Raw genomic sequence first — 23,260 nt, forward strand, 5'->3', positions numbered from 1 at the left:
AAATGCCTGAAGGTATCATCTTAATCTGTACAAACAATTGTACACAAGTATAAACACCATGGGAGCACACAGCCTTCATACCGCTCAGGAAGGAGACGCATTCTGTCTCCTAAAGATGAATGTAGTTTGGTACGAAAAGTGCAAATAAATCCCAGAACAACAGCAAAGGACCTTGTGAAGATGCTGGAGGAAACAGGTAGACAAGTATCTATATCCACAGTAAAACGAGTCCTATGTCGACATAACCTGAAAGGCTGCTCAGCAAGGAAGATGCCACTGCTCCAAATCCGCCATAAAAAAGACAGATTACAGTTTGCAAGTTCACATGGGGATAAAGATCTTACTTTTTGGAAAAATGTCCTCTGGTTTGATGAAACTAAATTTGATCTGTTTGGCCATAATGACTAACATTATGTTTGCAGGAAAAAAATGGTGAGGCTTGCAAGCTGAAGAACACCATCCCAACTGTGAAGCATGGGGTGGCAGCATCATGTTGCAGGGGTGCTTTGCTGCAGGAGAGACTGGTGCACTTCACAAAATAGATGGCATCATGAGGAAGGAAAATTATGTGGATATATTTTAGCAACATCTCAAGACATCAGCCAAGAAGTTAAAGCTTGGTCATAAATGGGTCTTCCAAATGGACAATGACCCCAAGCATACCTCCAAAGTTGTGGCAAAATGGCTTAAGTGCAACAAAGTCAAGGTATTGGAGTGGCCATCACAAAGCCCTGACCTCAATCTGATAGAAAATATGTGGACAGAACTGAAAAAGTTTGTGAGCAAGGAGGCCTACATACATGACTCAGTTACACCAGTTCTGTCTGGAGGAATGGGCCAAAATTCCAGCAACTTATTGTGAGAAGTTTGTGGAAGGCTACCTAAAAAGTTTGATCCAAGTTAAACAATTCAAAGGCATTGTGACCAAATACTAACAAAGTGTATGTAAACTTCTGATCCACTGGGAATGTGATGAAAGAAACAAAAGCTGAAATAAACAATTCTCTCTACTATTATTCTGACATTTTACTTTCTTAAATTAAAGTAGCGATCCCAACTGACCTAAGACGGGGAATGTTTTCTACGATAAATTTCAGGAATTGTGTAAAACTGAGTTTAAATGTATTTGACCTTCATGAAAATGCAATTGAATTCTCATAAACAGGCTTGACAAGCCGAGGAGTCTCCGTTTTGCCGCCTGGCACCTCTTTCCCTATACAAAAATGAATAGGGAACATATTGTGTGTTCCGGCCTTTACATGCTACTAATAGACAGTTTTTCATTCGATGACCCTGCTCGATTACAACCTGGAGCGTATCTGCCTGCACATGACATTTCATCTATAACTGGTTTCAGATTTCAGATTTCATGATGCATCACAATGACAAAGTGTCTACAGCTCTATACGTTTTTGTCTATTTAGGCTTTCATGATTTTCCCTCATAAATTTAAAGGGTGTTAATTATTCACACCCTTTGTTGAAAACTCTGCATAAATAATGCTGCAAATGAAAATGAATTGGTTATATGAACTATTAACATTTACCCTTGCTAAACAAATTAATAGTACCATTGAAAAGATGTGAACATTTGTTGTTTTTAGCAGATGCTTTCTTACCTAAGCAACATAAAGTGCACAAATCACATTACTTATAAACTGAGATTACACCACTCATGCTCTGATATGCCTCAGATAAGGGAGTAGCACTAAGCAATGACACATGCAATGATCATCTAATCATACCACTACTGAGATGCCAAAAAATAAGATGAAACAAATGAGAGGCCATTAGGTCACACAGAAAGAGCTGTAGTTCAGTGCTTTAGAGAATGGAAATGTGAAGGAAATTATATCAAATAAATTAAATGAACTATATCAAAAGCATATTATTTCTTGCATTAAGGTGCTCTGAGGTTGCCTTTCTCAGCATGCAGAGACTGGGCATGTTGTTAGTATTGAAACAATATTGTAAGATTTCTCTTCATTCAAGACAAAATGCCATCACAGTGTGTGATAATACAAAACATATTAATTAAGAAAGAACAGGATAGGAAGTAATCTAAGAGCAAGCTGAAGTGCAGTCAGAGATTTTCCAAAGCATACCAATCAACCAACTTCAAAAAATAATATAGGCACTCTGGATATTACAGAGAGAAGCTGTCCTTGGTACCATGAAGAAAATAATATTAATTGTATTTATTATCCTTTGAACAACAGCAACTAAGCAATAAACATAATAATAAGACACAATAAATGTAGAATCAGTATAACTGTAAAATATTAGTTTAAATGTATAGTGAAAAAAGTGAACTTGTGTGTCAGAAACTCGTTTTAAAATTGCCGACACACATTACAGAGATGTTCTTCTATATAACCTGATTTGGTCCATTACAAAAGAAGAAAAGTAAAGTTTACATTTCAGCTGGACAATGAGTTCATGCAACATTTCAAAGGGTGAAGTAGCTCTAGAACAACAAAGAAAATATTCTACAGTGGACCAGTCAAGAATGGACATACCAATGTTCCCATGCAGCATGCAAAACAGTCAATGACACAAAGGATTTAAAGTAGATATTACAGCATTACTTTTTCAAGTATGTTATCTGTAACATATTTTCTTTTACTTTTCATAAAATAATGTTTTCTAACATAGATATATTATACCTTGAAATAATTCATAAGTGAAATGTTTCAGTTTTTCATTCTTCTACAATAACAATAAAATGTTGTTTGTGCATTTATGCAACCAGCAGAGGGCAGTATGTAATCCTGCTCTTCATGTTCTTGTAGCTCCAATGAGGGCCTTGCAGTAAACTTCTCCAAGAATGCTGACTCATGACTAGGAGAGACAGTGGAAATTATATACCACAGATTTGTAGAAGACAGTAACACCCACACTCAAGCAGATCCCAACCAGTCCCTCTGAGGTGTGGCTTTAGAGGAATTAAGATCACATTTCATCTGCTATGGACAAAACATTGCACATGTGTCATGGTGTAAGTCAATCTCACATACATGTTTCATGGAGCAGAACAAATTATTCATAGTTTGCTCTTTAGATCAAGATGTGATTTATAAAACAAAAAGCTCAACATTAATCTAGATCTTCCCATAATGGCATTTAGTCACAGTGGAGAAAAGTGTCTTCTTCTGTCCAACTGTAATAGAAATAACAATAGAACAAAGGCTAGTGCAACAATTCAAAATACTCTGAAGACATAACTGCCATCTCACTACAAAATGAGTTGTCAACACAAATTGTTGTAGACAAAGTATCTGATGCTTTGGAAGTATTGTGTGCCATGATCTGATTGTCTCCTGGCATAGTCAGCCAAAGCAGCTTAAAGTAGTCTAAGCTTGTTGACCAGTAATATTTGACTGTAATCTTGTTATTAAAATATTGACTGTTCTGCTCTTCCAGTAACCTATTTGAATTTGCAAAATTTTTCTTACATTATACTTTATCCAGTTTTCCATGGGATAGTTGCAAATGCAGCATAAACAAATAATGCCCGCCATGCATCACAGCATGCATTATTGATACCAAAGTTCTCATGATGATATGTAGGCCTAACCTAAGCATTTGCTAGCATCAAATAACCAATAGAACGACGTCTTTTCTAAAGTGCTCCTCCTCCGATCCCGCCCCACGGAGAGACTGCTCTGGCTGCAGTTGTCATGGAAATGCAAGAAGTCCCTCGTCTCCCGATACGGTTACCATGGAAATGCCGATTGGAGACGTGAGATAGGTCCACGGGAGAAGCGCGAGTTTGTTCAGCACCTTGGACAGCAGCGGTGCGACCGTCAGTCCGTTGTGATCGGGGAACTTTCAACGGATCTTCAGCGTGATTTAGTGAAAGAACACATTAAACGGGGTGAGTCGCCGACGCTTAGTTTGCTTTGGGGCTGTTCAGAAAAAGCTAGAACAGAACAGAACAGAACAGAACAGATCGCAGGTGTCCCGAGACCCATGCTCTAAAATGTTAACGTTATTTTTCACCTGTCACGGCATCTAAAAAACCGCGAGACGCGACGGTCAAATACGCCCGTCCAGCGCATGTTTATTAAAGCAATAGAATAATAACGGAACACAAAAACGTTTTCTGTATGAACGGCCCCTTACCAAGTGGCATGAACAGGACAGTTCTGTAGTCACATGGACCATACAGTGCATAACTGTACTGCTAATAGTGTTTTACACAAAATACTATCCTTTCACTTATTGGACAGATATCTTTAAACTTTTGATTTAATCACCGTGAACAAAACTGAAAATGATAAATAATTAGGCTATTTGGTCTCAAAATAAATGTGATAATTTCAGGGATTTTTATTAGTTACATACATTTGCAAGATTTCAAATGACCCCAAAATCAACCTTTAGACATTATACACAATGATCTCATGGATCAAGAACATTTTTGCAATGCAACAAACAGGTGTTAAGGAAAATACTTTGGTAGTTTTATTTTTATTGCTTTTTAGTGTTTTGCTAGGAAATAAAAAAAACTGCCTTTTACCGGGTGCCTTGCCATGTTGTACCACAAACAAAAAGTCAGATGATACTTCTATATACAGTATGATCATACTACAATAGATAGACAGACAGACAGACAGACAGATTTATAGATAGATAGATAGGCAGACAGACAGACAGATAGATAGATAGATAGATAGATAGATAGATAGATAGATAGATAGATAGATAGATAGATAGATAGATAGATAGATACAGTAGATAGATAGATAGATAGATAGATAGATAGATAGATAGATAGATAGATAGATAGATAGATAGATAGATAGATAGATAGATATATTCTTCAATCTAAAATAGTCTCCTGTCAATGGAATTTATGTGGCCCCTTGCTTCTTTGTGAGATATCTTTGATCTTGTGTGTTTTTTTCAGCGTGATCTGCTATTCTTTTATTACATGTTACAGGGATCCTTTCATGGGAAATGAATCTGACCAACTGTGACTTGAACAGGGAACTACTGCTCTTTGAAACAAAACACTGCCCAGTTCTCTTCAGATGTGAAAGGTCAGTAATTAAAGTTTCCAAAGATTAAGGTCTTTGTCTGAATTAAACGATTTTAACACACAACATATGCACACATCCCTCAAAATATATTTTAGACTATTTTTAAGAATTACACATTTCTATTTCAAAACAAAATTCCATCAAATTGAATTGTGTAATGTTTGACAATATTAAATTAATAATACTTAAAATATTTAGTTTTTTGTTTTATTTTGTCTAAATACAAGTGTCTTCATTGCAATATGCAGCAGGCTCAGGCAAATATTCCAAGTAGGCATAGCTGCAGGCCAGAGATCTTCAAATCGGGGCAGAATCTCCAAAATATGGTTTCTCCAGAAGGGGGCGGGGTTTTTCCTGAAATGGGGTGGCACCAACTTCAAGAGGGTGACACCTCAGTAGATGGTTAGGGCTTGGGAAAATATTAGGGAAGGGGCTCCTTATATCTTCTTTGTTGGTGATTTGGAGCTCCCACCCCTTTTTATAGCTCTGTCTGCAGTTCTGCCCTTCTCAAATATTCAGAAATAGCTTAGATCTACTGTATAATTTATAATGTTTCAGATATTTCAGAAACAGACATCTATTTGTTATTTGAGATTCTGATCATAATATGCTCTCTTTACTCTGTCAGAATCACAGATTTATGAGAGCAGAAAACTACCCGTCATGAATTGACATTTGATAGCTTATAGACTGTGTGAAAGTGAGAGAGTGAGTGTTAAACAACAGTTTTTCATCACCAGTGATTCTGCCATGCCTCACCCACCTGAACTTTCATAGTCTATGAAATGACTGCATAGTGTAAATGGACATTACATCATTTCACTCTTTTATCTACATTTCACTTTAATATGGATCACTTCACAGTGACAGTGAGGTATTGAGGTTTGTATGTGGTCAATTTTGCAGCAGAGTACATTTAGTTTGGAATGAGTGATTGGTTTCAGTATAAGTTTTCTGTGTTTCAAAGCTGTTAAATCATTATTTTATTTAGTTTTGGTCTACAGTCTCCACAAGAATTGCATTGTATCCATAATAATAAAAGCAAAAAAATAACTGTCAATATGAAACAGCAAGCAATTTGTGACAACTTGATGGTCTAACCATAAATATGTTGCCGTAGATTTATACATTTGAATAATCCTGTTATGCATAAGTGTGAAAGTACTAGTTTATTTGTTGAGTCAAGGTTGGGTGTTAAAGCTTTAGTCATAATTATGTTCAAATATTTTTTATTTTATTATTATTTTTATATTAGTTTGATGTATTTACCTCAGGAAAGCCTCGCAATTATTGACTATACATTCTGAAGCACAAAACACCATGATATTTTACTTTGTTTATTATTCATCCTTATCTGTTCTGTTTGAATCTGAAGTGTTACAATATCTGAGAGGCATCTGAGCAGCTCTGATGGCAACATGCTATGCTGCACAATGCATCCATCAGCAGAATTGAAGCTATAGTGGATGAAGCATTAAATCTAAATTTACTTCATCTGCAGTATGGCATAACAGTGCTCAAACCCATGCACACACTTCCATGCACATGCTCTCACATAGCACGTGGTCACTCTATCACTACAGCATGCTCTGACATCCGTCCTCGCCTCATCACCTATTTTTATAAATTGTAATATTCTCAAAGTCTTTTGGTGGTGTTTTACCTTGTGGCTATCATCTAAATCCCATTAGTCTCCCTAATACATGACTGCTGATTCCCATCTACATCTGCATGAATTAATCATCAGTCCCTCCTTTATTATTCTTTACCTCCAGATAATATCCTTGGTCTTCCAAGTTCTCTCCTTTTTTCCTTATTTTTGTGTAGTTAACTTGTGCAGTCTGTGTGGTGCACTGTTCATGCATAGTGGCATCTGTAATGGTCTTATGGGTGTTATAAATTAGATCAATCAGATTGCTTGCTGGTGAGGTGCTTTAACCCTGTCAGCACCACACAGTGACTGAGGTTTATATGGCACAGGGTGTGAGTAGTGTGAGTGACAATATTGTCAATGTATGTAGCAGAGATGGGAGACAATGGATCTCTATGCAGGCTTTTAATGAAGGTGATGGAGATACAAAACAATGTGGAGTTACACAAAGAATCAAATAAGCTATGAAAACCAAAACACAGGAACATACTAAATAACATACAAGGTAACTTAAAGATCTGACAATGAGTTGGAAAAATGGGTGATGGCAAAACACAGAAAACCTGGGAACAAAGATGGGGAACAGAAAGCATAGTTGAATCACTGGTTTTTGAGGGATTTATCCCTAAAAGGTAAAGTTTTGTTGTGTAAAGCTGAGGGACTGTCAAGATTAGTCTATGCTGCCACTTCACTCTATGTTTCTAAGGAGATGGGTAAAGCTATTGATACTGCTTTATTTCATTTTCTTTGAAGAAACAAAACACATTATATTCTGAAATCTATAATAATGAATACTTGTGAATCAGGTGGATTGAACTTCCTTAATTTTTGTACTCTAAATACAATTTTCAAAATTAATTGGATTAGACATTTCATTCTAAATCCAAATTCTCTTTGGAATTTTAAACCCAATTTTGTTTTCTCCAAATTAGGTGGTCTTGAGTTTCTCTTGATTTGCAATTACAAAATTGACAAAATCCCTCTGAATTTATCTTACTTTCATTAACAAATGTTGCAGGCTTGGTCCCTGTTATATAAGCATAACTTTTCACCCCATAGATGCTTAATTTGGAACAATTACAATATATTATTTAAAAATAAATCGTAATTTTTTTTTAAAGATGTTTTTTAGCACGCATAACACCATTCGATAAATGATTAAATAAAGAAGGCATGTTGCTCAATTATTCTGAGTTTCTAAATGTTCATCAAATCCCAGTGACACCAAAGGAGTTTTCTATTATCATGGATGCGATTCCCACAGGGGTCTTGGCACTATTCAGAGCTAATACTCAAAACAGTATTGCGCTCCCTTCTGCTTTTGATTTATTTGATACTGCAATTGGGAAACTTTGTTTTGCCCCCAGTTTTAAATGTTAATAAAACTCTTCGTTCTTTACTTAAAAAAGACATTGTCAGTATGCCAAACGGTATTGTTTATTGGAATAGACTGGTTGAAGGTTTATTATTGAAGGCCATCTGGATTTTACTAAACAAATATTTGTTTGTAAATAAAGTTATTGAAATAACTTTCAAAATTTTACACCAATACTTCCCATTAAATAATTTTCTTGTTAAATTTAAAAAGGATATTGATTTGAACTGTTCTTTTTTCAATATATTGGCTGAAACCTTGTTCAATTTATTTTGGCATTGTGCTCATGTAAGGACATTTTGGAAAGATTTGACCAGATTTATAATTGATAACATTGATCCCACTTTTTCTTTGTGTTTAGAAAATGTTATATTTGGTTTTACTAATATCCCCTCAAATAAAAGAATACTATATTATAAATGTAATTTACATTTTTGCTAAATTTAATATACATAAACGTAAGTACAGTAAAACACAACCTTTATTTTTGGTTCTTGAAAACAAAATTCAAATATATATTAAGACTACTTTTCATTCACATAATAAGAAAGCAATTAAAACTATTTCTATATTTGAATCCAATAATATATTTACATAATGTTTAGCCTTCCACCCTGGCTGTATGTTTCTCTCTCTCTCTCTCTCTCTCTCTCTCTCTCTCTCTCTAGTTCTCCACTAGCATTACCAAACATAACTGCAAAAATTATTCAATGAAGATTTGCTCCACATTTGCCCATAGTATATAAGTGCAAAAACCTGCATCTTATTCTCTAACCACCCATTCATATTAAGATACATCTTTTCATATTAAGATACATCTTAATATGAAAATTAAAGGGATAGTTCACCAAAAAATGAAAATTCTCTCATCATTTATGACTTTCTTTATTCTGCTGAACACAAACAATGAGTATTAGAAGAATATCTCCTCTCTGTAGGTTCATAAAATACAAGTGAATGGGTACCAAACCTTTGGAGCTCCAAAAAGCACATAAAGACAGCATTAAAGTAATCTATATGACAGAAGTGATATGATTGGTGTGGGTTTAGAAAACGATAAATATTTAAGTCCTTTTTTAATATAAATTATCCTCCCTTTCCAGTAGGAGGATGAATGCACAAGGAATGTGAATAGCAAAAAGAAATGAAGAAGAATGTGAAGTGAAAGTGAAGATTGATAGTAATATAACACAATTAATTATAGTGAATTATCCCTGACTGTTTTCAATGTTTTATTTCTGTTTATAAGACTTTTGCCATGTTAAATGGACAATTTCCTCTCAAAGAGAGGTGTCTGTTGATGATTTGATTAAATTAATTTGATGAAAAGAGATGGATTATTCAGTTATTGTTAAGACAAGCCATTGTTTTAAAGATTTCCCTTTGCTCTATAAAAACAAACACCATTCTGCTGGGTGCACTCAAGTAAAGGATGCAATTAGCATTCTGAAAAGGGCAGGAGGTGAAAAGATAAAGTGATATAATGCACCATCACCACTGAGAAACAAAACTACTTTGAAGCCAGAGAGGCAGTCTCTCACTCTCAAGGGCAGACTGTGTTGAGAGCTAGCAAAGTGGCATTTAACTGATCTCTAAAGACCGACAACCTCAATAGAGGGGTTCTAACAGCATTTGGGACCAAGGAAACTTTGTGGCTCCAAATGCTGTTTGAACTTCATCATTAGAGGTCAATCGGTACAACTACAAATCCAACATAGGGAATGAATGAGACCGAACACACAGCTTTGTTTTTTTGTGTGGCACTGAAAATGCACATACATATGTGGAACAGGACTCAAAGCATAAACAATGCTGTTCATCTCATTTGTTATCTCTAACAGGCTGACCAAATCAGGTCATTATTTTCTACATTGTTGACTGTTGAACACATCAAATAAATGCAAGGCAGCTTGTTACCTTTTGACAGAAAGCCACACTGAATTAGAATTAAATGTGTTCTTATGGAGTCTCTCAGATTGAAAGGGTGTGTATTAGTTGTAGATTGTGTGTAGTTTCTCATTTCTATCAGATTGGGAATTGAAGATATTTCAGTGAAATTCTTGGTTCCAACTCATTCCATTTCTTCACCATCAGTGCATGACCTAGTGCAGAATTGGACTGGCCCCACTGCAAACTCTTTCTGTCTGCTATTATTACACCTTAATCTGCCTTAGAGGCAAGACTGCTGCTTTTTTCAGCTCACAGAATCTTCAACATACATTCCTTTATTGAGAGTGATGTATTATAAGTTATCATTAAGCACAGATTATTTTAGTCCCATTTGATGCTTGGCCAAAAAACAGACTTCTATCAATAATGAGCCCATCTGACCTTGGTGACCCATATACTATGTTGTGCTGTAGATGATTAGGTCACAAGGTGTTTAGTTGACTTGTAACAGCAATTAGTAACATTCTAATTATTCCACAGGTAAAGCGGAGTATAATGTTCATATTGATAAACAACATGAACATGTCTTTTAATAAACTTGTCACAGGGGAGATGTGGATGCAAAGTTGTTAGTCCAAATTATGCCACCAAGATGCATGCTGTCATGAGGACACACATCACATCTTCAGACTGCCTAGCTCTTTTTGTCTATAGTGCATTTGCGGTAGAACGTGAAAGGGAGAAGTGTGAAGAAAATCTATCCTTAATCAGAGAAAGGGAGCTGCCTCACTCTTATCCCAGCAGACATAATGACTGCCCCTATTTCATCTTGGTGCCTGAAAGGTGGCTGCTGTTCTGCTCTTTACAAAATCGCTTTCATTGTTTTAGCCAACAGTGGAAGGTGATGGAGGAGGACTGAGCATGCTCAGTATAGTCTGCCACTCCTGCAGCTGTGCTTGGAATACTGATCAGGATGTGAGTGCAGTGTCATCATGGCTGACGGCTTGTAAATGTCAGTGCAACAACTGAGTGGCTTTAAGTTAATACTGGATTAGATTAGTTAGGTTTTAAGCAACAGTTTTCATACTTATGTTGTTTTATTTGTAGTAAAAAATACATTTTGAGCCTTTTAATATTTGAATAAAAAAAAAAGACAAATGTTTTAATTAGGCTACAATTCCTTATTACATCATTTGTATACATTACCATTCATAAAACTCATTGGATTGAATCTATTATTACACAAAGCAGTACAGAACAGGCATCTAATCCTGGCTTTGATTGCATTAATATTGACCCAATCAGTGATTTTTTATTTATTACATATGTTTTTAAAGAAAGTCTGCACATTCTTAGCAGGAGAGCTACAATTGTGCTTATAAGCACTGCTGCTAAATCCCCACATGACCTCTGTCTCAAGAGGAAAAGTGCTGGAGATGAGACATGAAAGGAACCTCTGAGCTGGACTATGATTTGAGCAATAATAGTGTTGCATTCTGACAGCTGAATGCAACACTCCTCCAGGACAACCTCCAGGACAAATTAATAGAGGTCAGGCACAGAATAAGAACAGTTCACAAGACAGGTGAATGCACAGTGATAAAAAAAAACAACAACAACATAGAAAGTATGTTATTAGAAAGGGAAAAATGTGTGTTAAAGGGATAGTTAACTAAAAAATTTAAAATATATTTAAACTCTTGTTGTTCAAAACCCATATGACTATCTTTCTTCCATGGATCAGGAGATATTAGAAAGAATGCTGGCCTCAGTCACCATTCACTTTCATTGCATTATATTTTTTTTCCATATAATGAAAAACACTGAATGGTGACTGAAAGTAATATACTGCCTAACATATCCTTTTGTGTTCCATGAAGAAAGAAATGCTATAGATTTGGAACAACCTGAGGTTGCTGAAATTATGACATAATTTGTATTTTGTGTGAACTATTCCTTTCAAGAAAAGACAAAGAGAATTATTAAAATAAATGAATAATTATAAAGATCACTGTGTTGTTCTTTAAATAAATAATGAAATGAATGTGTAATAAAGACTTCCCAACCTGCAAGTGTTGCTATTCCCATATGAGTGTTGCTCAGTGATCGCCTCCCCTGAAATATCAGCCAGGGATTTTACAACTGACATTGATGGATGGGCCTTGGAACAATAATTACAGATGCCTTTTCGTCCCTAGAGACAGCAGGGAGGAGGCTGGATGGTCACCATGGCCTCAGCTGTCTCATGCATTGTTCAATTAATTAAGACTTTTCAGTAACATTCCACACATTAACCACTGCAACCACAGCCCACTGCTATTATCTCTTGTATGTTTAGCAAGTTTCTTGTAAAAGCTTCCAGATATGCAGTTAAGTAATTAAATCAATAAACAGGGGAAATTGACAGGGTGGAGAAAAATGAGTGATGAGCTTGTGCTTTTATGTGTAACCGCAACCTCCCTCTCCAGTGATAGAAAGATGAGAAGAAGCAGTACTCACCTCTAATGCACAGCTTTTACATTTATTTTGGAAGACTTAAATGTTGTTGATATCCAATGTGTTTTAAATGGCCATAGTTCATAGTTCTAGATATTTATATGGTGTGGTTATGGCTTCTTTACAATCTACTGTATATGGGGGATTTCTTTTCAAATCTGAAATGTAGACATTACTGCACTTAACAGCTGCATTGTTACAGCAAAATCTAAACGTGGAGAGCTACAATACTGAGCTTAGAACTAATTTTCACATTCAAGCCTGAAACTTGCGCTGTTAGGTGAAGCGTTGATTTGTAATTATCTCACTTTAAAATTTGTGATTATCTCACCGTAAGCACAGAGAAAAGTGCAAATCTCTTGTCTGAAACACCAGCAAAGAGTAAAAAAAAAATACCTATGAAGCTGTTGTCCTTTTCTTTAGTGTTGATTAATAATTCAGGATGGGTTATTGATTCTGGTCCTTTACACCCCTGGAGTCTGCACATGAACACTGAGTGTCAGCATGCTGCTCAGGCGACTCCAGTCTGCCTGATGGTGGCATTTATTGCTGGGCTGGATCTTGCACCACATGCACCATAGTGAAACCTGAGCCAACGCCCAGACTCTGAACCAAAGGTCTTAGGAAAGATGGGGGTTTTGTAGAAAGCAAAGCAATTATTCCACACATATCTTGTAGAGAAAATGCTTTAACTCTGTGGTATTGTGCTAATGCACTACCATTTTGTAAGATGAGCCTGCTGTTATCATGGGACTGTAAGGAAAGGAGATAATTCAAGAGATGGACACAGCCTGTCTAGCAGCAAGGGCGCGGCAGCCAGACTGCTGCTTTGAACAGTTGCTTAGGATTTGTCTGGAAGTGTCTATTTATAATCGTGTAATGGCATCAATTTAGATGTGATTTAACAAATGCAAACCCTTTTTGTATCATCTAAACACATTAATCTTCTTTGACAATTAAAACATTGTAATGCAATAAATGTATTCTTATTTTTTATGTGTTGTAATCATTCTTTTGAATTGACAGCAACCTCACCTGATTACTGTAAACCCAATTATGCCCTGGCTCATTGTCAAGAAGGTGGTCAGAACCAGGCAGACTGTGCAATCAACAGAGTGCAGTTAATGGGTTAGATTTTGGCATACTTGTCCTGGCTGCAACTGTCAGGCTGGGATCAGCTGTACATTAACTGCTAAACAAGCCGACCCAATCTTGTCATTCTCACCACAACACCTAGTGTAGCTGAGAAATATAGAATTGTTTATGTATATGTTAAACAGTTACAGTGTGTCAAACAGTTATTCATGAATCATGATGACATCCTGGTAGCATTCAATCAGAAGTAATGGATATAGTCTGGAGAAAAGAGAGTGATATATTTAACTGATATTTAAGTGATTGAAAGTGATGCAGAAAATAACTCTGTTTACATTTTTCATGTGAACACTCTGGGACAAAAGAGCAAGTCTCGCCAGACTTAAGAATGTTTGAATTGGGTCTTTCATTTTGACCAAGAGTCCATCTGCTCTCTGTTTTTTTCTTTGGCACTATTGATCAATTAGCTCTTAAACACTAAACTATTTGGCAGTAAATTGAACTGAGATTGATGGCTCCTCTAAAATTAAGAACACATTAGGCCTGTGGAGAGATGCAGTTCCACAGTTGTACTCACCTCATTACATTACATTAATTGATAAGTTTTGAACTGGACCATGCCAAATTTGATTTGCTTATAACTTTTGTTGTTGTTGTTGTTGTTGTTGTTGTTGTTGCAAAGGATTTTTGAACATTTTATTAAACTTTCATCTAATTTATATAGGCTATAGTATATATTTGTAAAATTGAAAGTGGATTGGAATTAGTAATGCATCCATAGAAATGTGAACACATTTGTTGCATATCTCAGTCATCTTTATTCGTAGTATGTGTGTGATAACAGGCCACACCCACTCTCTTCTACGCGCACTGGTGTGTCTGTGTGCGCGCGCTCAGGCTGCTCTGCACACGATACGCGCAGCTCAGCATCAGCAACGGTAGGTTTAATCTGCCATCTAATTCTTCAAATGCTTGCTTATTGGCAGATGTTTCAAATGTCTTGCTCTCTGGTCGAGGTAATTCATTCATAAAAGGTGCAATAATATTGATCTGGCTTCTAACGCGGGTTGTCTTGGTATGTGGCGTTTCTGGCTTGCCCACTGATGTGTCTGCTGGTTTATTAACCTAGCCTATATATATATATATATATACACTCTAAAAAATGCTGGGTTATTTTTCTACCCATTCGCTGGGTTAAATATTTTAACCTATTTTGCTGGGTTATATTCTCGGTATTGGCTCATATTGACCCAGCAATGGTTATTTTTAACCCAGCATTTTTTTAGAGTGTATATATATTAAAGCGAGTAGGCCTATATTTAAACGCGTTTTTGATTTTGTCTCCACAGTAATTAACCAAGAGTGGCAATGAATAACTGTATTTTGCATGATCGCAGTGTATTTTTTCAGCTAATAAGGTGAGGAAGAAAATTAGGACTTGTTTTCCTACTTTTGCTGGATTTTTTTAGGGTTACTATTCATTTCCATGTACCGTTGTAGTAGTTGCTGAGTACTGTCAAAGCTAAATTAACCGGTCGGCGAATGTGGTGGAAACGTCAAGATTCGTCACATTTAATTTTTAAAAACGTGACCCAGATGTTAATTGTGATTCTTTGATTATTATGGGATGTATTCGGGCATTTCAGTAACCCGTGAATACAGCGCGCGCGCTGGTGAGATGAATATGTGCGCAAATTCCACAGGCCCGACACAGCGTAAATCTCATTAATCAGTTAAGATATCTCTTTGAGGCATAAACAAGGTGATGTAGGAAATTGGGGTTGTTTTGATTAAAAACAATAATCATTACTATTTTTAAGGTGGCGAGGGAGCGCCTTTTACCCACACTTGGGGTTAGAGTGAAAGGCCTATCCTGTAAATAAAAGGGGGAAATCGTTATAGGGTAAAATTTGTCAACTTAGGCAAAATACTTTTGAGTAATACATTAAGAAAATGCTTACTCAAAATAACTAGGCCTGCTTCAGAAAAGGGTGTACATTTTTTGTTAATTTAAATCACATTTGGCATTTCATTACATGAAATTAGTATTCTATAAACAAATGAATCTCCATTGTGATTGGATCAGTCAATGTGAGCACATTTTTAACATTATTCATAACAAAACTATTCCCCCCACTTAAGAAACACAATGTGTTTTATGGGGGGCCTTTAGCCACTGCAACAGTTTTTTTTTCCTTTTTTGTACCCCAAATACCTTTTGGATAATTTAAATAATTTTAAATAATCTTTTCACTTATTGGACAGTTAATAAAATACTTTTGATTGAATCACCTTGAACAGAACTGAAAATGGCAAAGAAGTGTTTTGTCTTAAAAGAAACGTCATAATTTCAGGGATTTTCATTAGCTATTTGCAACTATTTGCATTAATGAAATGAACTATTATATGATCAGACTGCCTCAAAATCAACCTTATGACATTACACGCAATTATCTCATGGATCAGGAAAATGTTGTGTAGTATAGTGACAAACAGGTGTTTAGGGAAATATTTTTACTTATACTTTGGGAATGATTATTATAATTTTTTTATAATATTTAGAAAATAAAATCAAGACCTTTTTACCCCAGGGGGTCTTTAACTAGTTATACCCTATACCTTATTCAGAGTAGCGCCATATTTTATTTTTGACCTGAATGAAATCAAGTCTGTGACTTAGGTGACAGTCGGTTGAAAAAACATCTTTCCAAAAAAATTTAAATTTCACTAGAGAAAAAAACTCCTTCAAACATGACTTAGGAATTACATGTGATCTTGGACATTTATAAAGTTTAAAGGTGCTGTGATTTTTTGGTTTGAAGGCCTAATCCATAATTATACAGCTTTGACTTGTTCAAAACATTTAAGTTGAGCTGGTACATAAGCATTCAGAGGGACTGTCGTTTCAGTGTAGTGATGTAAAGAGAGACTGACACATATTGGCTTGTGGAGAGATGTTGTGGATCTTTCCAAGCATAACCTTCTGGCATTTGTTTTGCTAAGGTTAGCTGGATTGATGGAGAGAGATGGATGGATTTTGTTTCAGCACCACCCTGTCAAGGTGGCGGTGTGTTTTGATCTACTGGTCTGCCTTGTTGCACCAGTCTTGTGCACTTGTTAACCCGTGAAGCTACTAGTGTTTGTTAGGAAAGCAAGGCAGGGCCAAAAGCACAAGCCATGCTCAAAAGTGATTATGGATGGAAATGATTTCTGTATCATTTTAAATGGTGCCTCAAAGCTTTCTATGCATTTGCATGTAAGCATTGTTAACAAATAATTTCCATAATGGACATTCCAAGTGCCAGCCAGTACCCCTCTGTTTTTTGTACAATTTATTCCTTATAGTAGTTTATTGCATTTAAATGAGCTATCTGTGTACTCATTACATGCTCTGAGTCCATTCTCCTCAGCTGTTTACAGCATAATGGGTCCATTACACATCAAGAGCTCAATGATATGAATAAGTGCACAACACTTGTCATTCTTTGCTATAAGGGGACTTTACAGTATATCACCCCTGCTAGTTAACAAGCAATTTGATTGACATTAACTAGTTACAGTGGTTTTAGAAGCACAGATGATATAGTACCTTATGTTGTCAGAATTTCACTGCTATGGATTATGATTAAGAGGCTTTAAAAAGATTAAAGACAGAAGCCTCCACTGCTTACTAAATCACTACCCTTAGATAACTGTTTAAAAAGTGGGACATACCTCCTCTGTCTCTGTCACACCGTGCTTGATTCATAGGTAGCTGAAATACAGTCAGGGAAAAGAGAATGGGATAACTTGGCTTAACAAAATATAATACTTTTCTCGTACAGAAAGCATTTGATATTGTGTTGGTTGTCTCTGTTTTGTTCAAGAGCTTGACAAAGACTGAAATATAATTCCTCACATCAACCAAGAACAGCTGCAATTGTCTATATTTAAAGGTGTTTTGATTCTCTTTGGTGATAATGATGTGTTAGTGGATTGACATAAGACAGTATAATCACATTTACACCTCATGTTATCGATGAAAGAGGAATGAGCCTTGAAAGTGTAGTTTCAGCTGTCAGAATCAAGCACTTTCATAGTTTGATTGGTTGGAAATGCTAAATTGGAACTCAAATGTCTCTTGTATGGCTTTAAATCTGCTTTGAAAGAATGATATTTCTTCACAAAAGGCTGGGCCACTGTTCCAAAATAAGGTATTATGCCTATCGTGAATAAAGGTTTTGGAGGCTTGGTGAATTCACAGGCAGATGTGAAGGACTTCAAAACATTTTATTCAGATAATAAAACATTCCCAGTAATTTCCTCCCACCTAAAACGTCTGTCAGTCGCACGGGTTACTTGTGGTTATCATGTAATCCGAAAAGCCAAAATTGCTTGTGACGCTTTAAATGCACATATTAAAGATCACGGATTGTCATCACATCTGAGATTGACTTTGACCAAATTAATCTCAGCAAGTGTGAAATACATCTGACCCCATTTGTCAGTGTTTTACATTCTCAGATGACTTGAGTGATACTGAATTAGCTAATTTTAGACACCATCTGCTGAGCTAGTAAATATCACAGCTGTGGACATGATTCAAATACAAATAAAGCAAGCACCTATGGATTGAAGCTGTTCTGAAATAACTTTTATTTATTTTTTTGGCCATCTATTGACTTTCTGTCCATGAAATAACAGAATGTCATATAATCTAACAATACACAGCAGAGCATATGTTCAGTGAAGTGACCTTATTATTGTATCTATTATTAACCTAATTTACTCCAAGCCAGTAACTTGCTGAATTCATGTACAATATCAGCCTTTTTTTTTCTTTAACTCAACCGAGGAAAGTTTTAAATGGGCTAAAAGTTCACATAAAAATGAAAATTCTAACATAATTTACTCCCCTTCTTGACATTCCAAACCTGTATGACTTTCTTTCTTATGTGGAACACAAAAGGAGATATTTATTGAATATTTCAGTCCATCTTTTCAATTCAAGAAAAGAATTTGCAGTGGATAGGACATCTCTTTTTTTTAGTGCTAACGCAAGTTCCTGCGTGAACATGCGAACAACCTTCTCCTAAAGCTCTTATGAAGATGCAAGTGATGTCAAAATTGTCACTTAAAAATGAAAAAAATATCTATTCTTTTTTAGTTGTTTCTCACCAACTGTATACCTTCAGAAGACTTGGAATGTGGAGCGTAAATCACATAGACTACTTTTATGATAGTTAATGTTATTTTTTAAGTTTTAAAAGGAGGCACCATCCACTGCCTTTGTATTGATTAAGACAGACATGATAGTCATTAAAACATCTCCATGCATAAAAAAGTCGTGAGGGTTGGAAACAACATTTGCGTGAGTAAATTATGACTGAATTATTCCTTTAAATGTTTGCTAGAATGAAATGACTTGAACTGGCATCACACTAGCAGATGCCACTCATACCAAAAATAACTGCAGTTTTTAACTGTAGTACAAGTGTGGTAAATTTGACGCAGTATTACTGCAGTACTGGAAACTGAAATTGTACTGCAGAATAAAAGAAACAGCAGGAATACTGAATCCAAATTACCTCACTTGTACTGCATATAGAAAACTGTAGGAATACTGAATCCGAATTACCGCACTTGTACAGCAGTATAGAAAACTGTAGGAATACTGAATCCAAATTACCCCACTTGTACAGCCGTATAGAAAACTGCAGGAATACTGAATCCAAATTACCGCACTTGTACAGCAGTATAGAAAACTGCAGGAATACTGAATCCAAATTACCGCACTTGTACAGCAGTATAGAAAACTGCAGGAATACTTTGTCCAAATGACCGCACTTGTACAGCCATATAGAAAACTGCAGGAATACTGAATCCAAATTACCGCACTTGTACAGCAGTATCGAAAACTGCAGGAATACTTTGTCCAAATGACCGCACTTGTACAGCCATATAGAAAACTGCAGGAATACTGTGTCCAAATGACTGCACTTGTACTGCAGTGTGGAATACTGTGTCCAAATTACCACACTTGTACTGCGGTATAGAAAACTGCAGGAATACTGTGTCCAAATTACCACACTTGTACAGCAGTATAGAAAACCGCAGGAATACTGTGTCCAAATTACCGCACTTGTACTGCAGTATAGAAAACTGCAGGAATACTGTGTCCAAATTACCACACTTGAGCAGCACTACAGAAAACTGCAGGAATACTGTGTCCAAATTACCACACTTGTACAGCAGTATAGAAAACCGCAGGAATACTGTGTCCAAATTACCGCACTTGTACTGCAGTATAGAAAACTGCAGGAATACTGTGTCCAAATTACCACACTTGAGCAGCAGTACAGAAAACTGCAGGAATACTGCGTCCAAATTAACGCACTTGTACAGCAGTATAGAAAACTGCAGGAATACTGTGTCCAAATTAGCGCACTTGTACTGCAGTATAGAAAACTGCCGGAATACTGCGTCCAAATTACCACACTTGTACTGCAGTATAGAAAACTGCAGGAATACTGTGTCCAAATTACCACACTTGAGCAGCAGTACAGAAAACTGCAGGAATACTGCGTCCAAATGACCACACTTGTACAGCAGTATAGAAAACTGCCGGAATACTGCGTCCAAATTACCCCACTTGTACTACAGTATAGAAAACTGCCGGAATACTGTGTCCAAATTACCGCACTTGTACAGCAGTATAGAAAACTGCAGGAATACTTTGTCCAAATTACCGCACTTGTACAGCAGTATAGAAAACTGCCGGAATACTGTGTCCAAATTACCGCACTTGTACAGCAGTATAGAAAACTGCCGGAATACTGTGTCCAAATTACCGCACTTGTACAGCAGTATAGAAAACTGCAGGAATACTTTGTCCAAATTACCGCACTTGTAGAGCAGTATAGAAAACTGCCGGAATACTGTGTCCAAATTACCGCACTTGTACTGCAGTATAGAAAACTGCAGGAATATTGCGTCCAAATTACCAAACTTGTACTGCAGTATAGAAAACTGCAGGAATACTGCGTCCAAATTAACGCACTTGTACAGCAGTATAGAAAACTGCTGGAATACTGCGTCCAAATTACCACACTTGTACTGCAGTATAGAAAACTGCTGGAATACTGCGTCCAAATTACCACACTTGTACTGCAGTATAGAAAACTGCAGGAATACCGTTTCCAAATTACCACATTTGTACTGCAGCATAGAAAACTGCAGGAATACTGCGTCCAAATTACCACACTTGTACTGCAGTATAGAAAACTGCAGGAATACCGTTTCCAAATTACCACACTTGTACTGCAGTATAGAAAACTGCAGGTATACTGCGTCCAAATTACCACACTTGTACTGCAGTTCTCTAGAATTGCACTCTGCACTTCTACACATTATACATTTGCTGTTGTACTGTTTACATAAAAACTTGACAAATGACAGCAAACTAGTTCTGTCAGCTGATTAAAATATTTAATCGTGATGAATCGCATTAATTTCTTAGTTATATGTGATTAATCACAAATTTTGAAAGTGCTGAAATATGATTGTACTGTAAATATACTTCTTTTCTTGTCAAAATGCGTTTAGTTACTTAGAAAACAAAACAACGTGTAACAATTATGTTTTATTAATATTTTCAAAACAAACCCTCATTTTATAAAGATAGACTAAATTGTGCACTAAAATGGCACCAATTAAGTACACTTTAGCACCACATCATGTTTTGATTTTAACGCTGACACAGGCGACGTAATGATACTTTATCCAAATATTCTGGTAAGTTGAAAGCGCAACGAGGCACAGAGGAAATGCTGGCTGCTGTACTCCAATTAGTTTCTTGAATGTGGCTTAGTTAGTACAATAAAAAAAATAGAGAGTTTTATTAATAATTTGTATTATTACTCTCAGTTTCAATTAGGGATGTGCATGAGTAGTCGAATATTCGAATATTCGTTCTGGAATAATTATTCAGATAATAATTTCAAAAAGTTTTGCTGGCCATATATACAGTGCATGTTAAATCCTGAACACACAAACTAAAACTGGCAGTTGTAACATAATGCACTGGGTGGCACTGTTGAGTTCAGACACATTTTTTAAGCAAATTGTTCTGTCACTCAGTACGTTCAGATGGGCACCACAGAAAAGCGGATTATTGTGAGAATGAGGCTTACTGTTAGAAAGCTGGGCTCCTGTTTAAATGTACTGGATAAGTGGTGTACACTTTACTATTGTATATGTGCAGTTCATCAGAAAGCAGCATCCCCGTAGCAACGTAATCCCCGCGATGCTTCTGTAAACAACAAACATGGCATCTGAGAAAGACTTTGCTAGCTGAGGTAAGGGACATTCCATAATTTAAACTGGTGCGTATACATTACTATAGTTTATATTACAGGGCTATGAATGCTTGATTCTGATTGGTTGAGAACATTCTAAGGTGTGCAATTATTTTCAGGGAAACGCACGGCTAAAGTAGTTCCAGGCAGGTCTTGACCGCATTACAGTTCCATATCACTTCGCGTAGTCAACTGTAATAACGGAAAATAGGATACAATTCATAACAAGAAGTGACAGCGACAAATCCACTTCAACTTCAAGAGGAAAAAAAATGACAGACTATTTTGATTTTCCGGAAGTAAATTTTAATATTTATGGTGAACATAAACATTTTAACAACTGGGCGACCGCAGTATTGGATAGCTCAGATGAAAAAACAAATAAACAGAAGAGGACATCAAAGGCAGCCGGCAACAACAAAAGACATAAAACAATCAGCGAAGAACAGCTAGACCGACTCGAGGGCGAAAAACATGAAGAAAACACCAAAAAACAACAGCTTGGGCTGTCAATGTGTTTAACGTGCAGTTTAATTTTAATAAATAAATTCGTTCGAATTAACGAATGAATTATAACGTATGAATTAATAAATAAATTAAATAATATGACGCATCATGATTTTCTGTCTCATTATTACAACCTCTGTCTCTCTAATAACTACACTAATAACTGCATTAGTCTGCTGTCAGTGGCTCAAACCTCCGTTACTAACTCTAAAATGACGTTTTGGAATTAACAACGGAGGCATGGGATTAGATGCGTAAGAAATTAGTCCTACATACAAGAGCGTTTTAATGACAAAAACTTGACAAACGTCTAGAATCACATCATCTGAACAATGTTTCGAGGTGTGGTAACTGTAGTATAAGCGGAATAATTGACTCCGGGCGTTGAATTATTAGAAAAATAATGCACACCCGGGGTGTAACGGCCACTCCGCTTCGCGTCGTGACCGCATTACCACACCGGGTGTGCATTATTTTTCTAATAATTCAACGGCCCGTCGTCAATTATTCCTTACTTACTGAGCACATGGATATGCTTGTTTATGTATACAATATAAACATGATAACTATTATGTCAAGTGTTTATGCTCGTCCTGTACATTAACTGTCGGTCTACGTCATTAGCGGTTTCTTTTTCTTTGCTTTGCGTGAGCATAAATGCTTTCATTCTATTCTTTTTTTGTTTTCACGCATTGCTTGTTTAAATATGGATAAAAACACACACAGGACATGATATAAGCTTGTTTTGATTATAATTAGAAGCTTGTTTTTTTTAATAGTGACGCAACCTTTATGACTAAATAATTTATTTTACAACGTCTTTTTCTCATTAAGTACCTTCTTTTAAACAATATTCAAATATTTGT

This window comes from Xyrauchen texanus, chromosome 1 (genome assembly GCF_025860055.1).
Source record: "Xyrauchen texanus isolate HMW12.3.18 chromosome 1, RBS_HiC_50CHRs, whole genome shotgun sequence".
In the NCBI taxonomy this organism is placed as follows: domain Eukaryota; kingdom Metazoa; phylum Chordata; class Actinopteri; order Cypriniformes; family Catostomidae; genus Xyrauchen; species Xyrauchen texanus.